This window comes from Maylandia zebra, linkage group LG18, assembly GCF_041146795.1.
Source record: "Maylandia zebra isolate NMK-2024a linkage group LG18, Mzebra_GT3a, whole genome shotgun sequence".
NCBI lineage: Eukaryota > Metazoa > Chordata > Actinopteri > Cichliformes > Cichlidae > Maylandia > Maylandia zebra.
This window is the reverse complement of record NC_135184.1, coordinates 3,346,461-3,352,216: the sequence shown is the minus strand read 5'-3', so window position 1 is coordinate 3,352,216 and position 5,756 is coordinate 3,346,461.

Below are 5,756 nucleotides of genomic sequence, written 5' to 3'. Positions count from 1 at the left end.
AAGCGCTGGATAAGGATAAATAAAACAATTAAGGTCATAAATGTAACCTTTAAAACACCAAAGTTAAATCTTTCCACATCAGCACACACAGATGAATAAACTAAAGGAGACATAACGTTTCTGCTCAACCACTAATCTGACACAAAGATTTATTCATGCTTTGAAGGCATTTCTGACTCTTTAGTAGTTAAATGATTGGTAAATTATCCTTATCATAATCTTTGAGTCAGCAGGTAAAACTATATGTATGTATATCGGGGCGACCGTGGTTCAGGGGGTTGGGAAGCAACCATCATCTTGTAACTGCAAGGTTGCCGGTTCAATCCCCTGCTCTGTCTGTCTTGGTCGTTGTGTCCTTGGGCAAGACACTTCACCAACTACTGGTGTTGGCCAGAGGGGCCGATGGCGCGATATGGCAGCCTGGCTTCTGTCAGTCTGCCCCAGGGCAGCTGTGGCTACAACTGTAGCCTCCACCAGTGTGTGAATGTGAGAGTGAATGAATAGTGGCATTGTAAAGCGCTCTGAGGGTCTAGAAAAGTGCTATATAAATGCAATCCATTATTAGTGTAGAACTAGTAAATGGATCCTATATAATGTGGTTTTACAGAGGGACTCACCGTTTGGAAGAGCAGACAGCAGAAACATATACATCAGGAACATGACTCGTACCTGCGTTCAGATGGAGAAAGCTTTTTTTCATATTCAACTTCCTGTCGGGTGCACAAGCTCATCATATCAGACCAAATCCGATCAGGCTTACCTGTCTGATCAGGCTTACCTGTTGCTCCTGCGTTTCTAAAAGCTACCATGCTCCTCACCTGTGGAACCAGCTCCCAGTGTGGGTTTGGGCGACAGACCCTCTCTCTACTTTTAAGAATAGACTTCGAACTTTCCTTTTTGATGAAGATTATAGTTAAAAATGCTGTTTCTGTTGTATGGACATAATTTTAATCTTTACTGAAGACAACATCAAACATAAAGAAGAAAATCACGTGAAAAATGGTTTCAGTGACCCAAGGTAATCCCACCAATCTGTTACAGTCATATCACCGCAGCAAATGTGCCAGCTTTAGATCACATTCACAGTGCAAACCTGGTAAACTATCAAGGTGTGTGTTTGATGATCATAATCAATAATCAAAATCGAGGTAAAATGTTCAATTAATCGTGATTTTCATTTGAGGTCATAGTATTGACCCTGATTTATCCCCTATAGTTTTTCTGCAATAGGCTCCACTATCACTCCCCATGTGTTTATGGATCACTACCTGCTCCCTTAATCCAATTAAATTAAATAAATTCAACATTTAAAAACCAAAAGCTGCAGTCCCTCTTATGTCCACTAGAGGCTGGCTTCAAAAGTGTTTCCAGTGTTCAGAACAGAAATAAACGGCCTGGTTCAAAAACAGTTTCGGTTTCTGTGGGTAGTTTAACCCTTCGTAACACCTGTACCTGTACAGGGTGACATTTATGCCAACCTATTTATTTGGATGCTGGTAAGGTTTAAGTTTAGGGGTGTGGCCACGTTGATTGACAGGTATCACTGGGCACTTGCAGCTGCTAGCTGTGTGCTAGGCCTCACTTACACTACTTTGAATCACTGGACCAGATTTCGCCACCATATTTCAACTGTCGGTGTACTTGTAATGTTGTATAATACATCCAGTAGACTGTTTTATTACTTTGGTAACCAGCAGATATGGGTCTAGCTAGACACTGCTAGCTAAGCTAGCTAGCATTAGCTGATAAAGTAGCACTCCACTCTGAGGCAAATATGGTCACTTCTCCCTCCAAAATACCAACATTTTAACAACACTGAAGATACAAAACAAATTTGATATTTCATAGTGGGCATCTTTTATATACGGGTATCATACTGAGCATGTGCAGAGTCAGTGTAAGCATCCCAGCTTGTTTCTGGGGAATTTGAGATTACTACACTTATCCCCGATCTTGCTTCCTGAAACAGACTTGAATAAATGGTAAATGTAAATTTCATATTCTGATTTGCATGTTGCTGTAATTCTCTGCAAAACCAGAAGAGGTCACAGTTTGAAGCTTACTGAGCCGCTGCTCTCAGCAGCAACGACGCTGTGATTCCTGCAAACGCTCAACGGTGAGGATCATCGACCAAAGCACAGCAACAAAGTCATCAGACAGCACCACAGAGGTCACGCGTTTTAACAAATATGTAACATCTGAAAATACTCTGACATCAGCCATTACAGCGCTGACTCCTACACAAAAACAAGGACGATGACCCTTCTCCACCTTCTCTGCTCAGTACTTCAATGTTTCTAACAGCTTCAAACGGTTCGGCTCACCTGTGGCTCCCGTCTGCTCGATGAGGTGAAGAAGTGTTTCATTAACGTTATTAAAGCCTCAAGCATTTTTCACCAAGAGCAGGGAAGTGATCAGTGCCTCTCAGGAGGTCAGCTGTCTCATTATTGCACTTATATTTAATCTTTAATGGGACCTCAAAGCTCTGCACATTAATGGATCCAGATGACACTGACGAGTCTTTTTTTATGATCTATGGAGTGATATCAATAGAGCAACAACAATGATGAAGGATTCTGCAGCAGAAAAACAACGAATGCTGCATGCTGATAGGTACCGTGCAATCCAGGAAATATTTCATAGGAAAAGCTGCTGTAGTTTACTTTTGCATCGGATCCTGTTCCCTTAAAACTTTATTTCATCTTTATTTAAGCAATTAAATGTTTCCTCTAGTATTAAGTCGGACGTATTCATTTGAAAATGAGACAAAATATTTACATGTAGATTTGTGTTTGAGGTTTTAGCTAGCAAACATGTTTTTGTTATCAGTACTCTCATTTAGTTTACTGAGTAAAATCAGATGTTTATGTCTTTGAGGGGATTAGTGAGCACACTTCCTGTAAATATGTCAGGATAACTTCATTGTTGGCTTTAAAACTGGACTTGACTTGATTTATTTCACTTGATTTATATATATATGATGTTTTCTGCACTAAAGCCAAATTTGCTGTCTCACTGGTCACATGACCTCCAGGGCAGCGTGGAGGGATGTGAAGAAGAGTTTAAGGACTCAGGAAAAGAACTGTGTGGTTTGCTGAGGTGGGTCTGCCATGATGAAACTACAAAGTCCTGAAGATGGACTACAAAAGGCTAATCTGACTTTTTTTTTTAAATTCTTTCATGCAGGTTGTATAAAAGAAATCCACAGAAAATTTTCACATCATTACAAAGATTATAATTTTAAAGAAACAGGAATAAATAGTTTGTGGTTTATATACACTCATCATGAGCATGAATGTCTTTGGTGGAAAGGTTGCACAGCATATAACTTTACTGCATTAAAAAATAATCAAGGACTGGGTTTAAATGTATTTTGTTTGGATTAGGAAAAATCCGTACACTCACTTAAATCCTTTAATAAGTGATTCTAAAGGTTCTACAATGTCTTTACATTGAAATAGACTTTACAATGCCAAGGTCTATTAACTTCTCATGTGATCCTGATTAACTACGACTGGCAGTTTCTCTCTTATTTTGATGTTTCACCACTTTGCCAACATCTGGAAGAAAACCCTGTCACCCTCAGATGAGAGTCTGGATGTTCAGGAACTAACCAAGGCTCAAGCGAGATTTACATCGCCATGGACCGAGAGCGTGCTGACCAAGAAAGAAGCCTCCGTGAATTTTCAGCTGTATGTTTTATGGTCAAATGAGACAAACACTGAGTTACAGTGGCTTGCAAAAGTATTCAGTCCCCTTGAACTTTTCCACATTTTGCCACATTACAGCCACAAACATGAATCAATTTTATTGGAATTCCACGTGAAAGACCAACACAAAGTGGTGCACACATGAGAAGTGGAACCAAAATCAGACATGATTCCAAACATTTTTTACAAATAAATAACTGCAAAGTGGGGTGTGTGTAATTATTCAGCCCCCTGAGTCAATACTTTGTAGAATCAGCTTTTGCTGCAGTTCCAGCTGCCAGTCTTTTAGGGTCTGTCTCTACCAGTTTTGCACATCTACAGACTGAATCTTTGCCCATTCTTCTTTGCAAAACAGCTCCAGCTCAGTCAGATCAGATGGACAGCGTCCGTGTACAGTCAATCCACCATGACATTCATGCTCATGATTAGCATACGAAACTTCTCAGTTTCTTTAACATTTCCTTAATATTACCTCTTTACATTCTGTGCAGTGTAAAGCTAAAAACCCATCAGTTAGTCTCTGACTACAGAGTGAAAATGCTCAATAATATCAGCCTCTGTTAGCTGTGATAGCTGTCAGAGGCTGAAGGCCAGAGGGGCTGCAGCACTGCCTTTGCCATGGATTTTTAAGCTGTCTCACATATCCAGTGATCAGAGGCAACGTTACGCAATGATAAGTTGAGCGCTTTGAAGACTTAACATGAACGTTATCCTTGCCTGTTACACTCATACGTCCTTACTTTATAGCTGTGCTGTTTGATACTGTGTATGCACACATGCACACACTCTGACCAAACCAAAGACAGATTTAAACAGCAAAGAAACTCTTACCTTATTTGTGGGATTTCTGGTTTGTTCAGTGAGCATTAAACTCGGTGCCACGTTCAGGAGTGAGACGCACCTCGGTGGGCAGGAACCCTTTTTAATGCTTGTTGTCTAACAGAATAAACTCTGAGCTCCTGTTTATCTCTCTGGGGCTGGGGGCTGGGGGGTACCTTTATCCTGTTCAGGTCAGCTCTTATTGGCTATCAGGTGATACCTGAGCAGGAGCTTATCGTGGGTTTTTTTCCATGCAGGTATTTCAGGCTTTAGCACAGGTGGGGTCCTGACAGGGGGGACCCACAGAGTGGTCTTTGTCCCCGCAGGAGGGCTGGCTCTGTGACCTGGGGTTCGACCTGGACTTATCTGATCCCCCTGGAGTTCAGATCAATGATGACCTGCAGGAAGGAGGCGTGACCGCCGTGGGTTTAATAACAGGGGGCTGATAGTGGGGCGGCAGCAGCTCTGTTTAGAGGGGGGAGAATCGTTTCTTTTTCCTCTAAAGCAGCTGGTTTCCTGTTTTCTAAAAAACTCTGTGAAATTCTCTGAGAGTGAACAGTTTGACAGTCGGTGGATTCTTCATCGATATTCATAAATATCTCTGAAAATTAAACAGAGTTCTGGATCGAGGCTGCTCCAGTGAACTAAAACTAGGCTAAAAAAACGTCCGCTGAGCTCCACGTGTAGTCCTACAGATGGATTTCATTCTGTTTAACTTTTTCCACATAATCGGTTATATCTGAACCTACGTCATCTTTATAGAAAAAGACAACTGGAAAACCAAATAAAGATTTAAAAATCTGAAACAATAAGATGTGCTTGAAAAACGAACTACAATCAAATAAAATGCAGAGAAAACGTCTCCAGTTTGAGTTTTTGTGGAGCAGATGTTGACTCTGAACTTCTGAAACCTGACGTCTGACAAATACCCTCAATAAATAAATTAAAGAATCAGACTTAAACTGAATCCTCTCTGGAAGCTGACTAGAATGATGAGGAAGTATAATAACTCTGTTCTGGGTGTTTTAGGCTTCATGGATACGTGGCTGTCATCTGACACTCCAGGTTTTTCTTTGAGATCACGCCTCGCGCTCCAAGCCTGCCGATCCACAAGGATCTTGATTAGATCAGATACATTTTTGATAACTAATAGTAAGAGGAAAATGTCCCATCTTCACCATTTTTATGCTCATGAACAGTCAGATCTGGATCGACTCCGACAGGCTG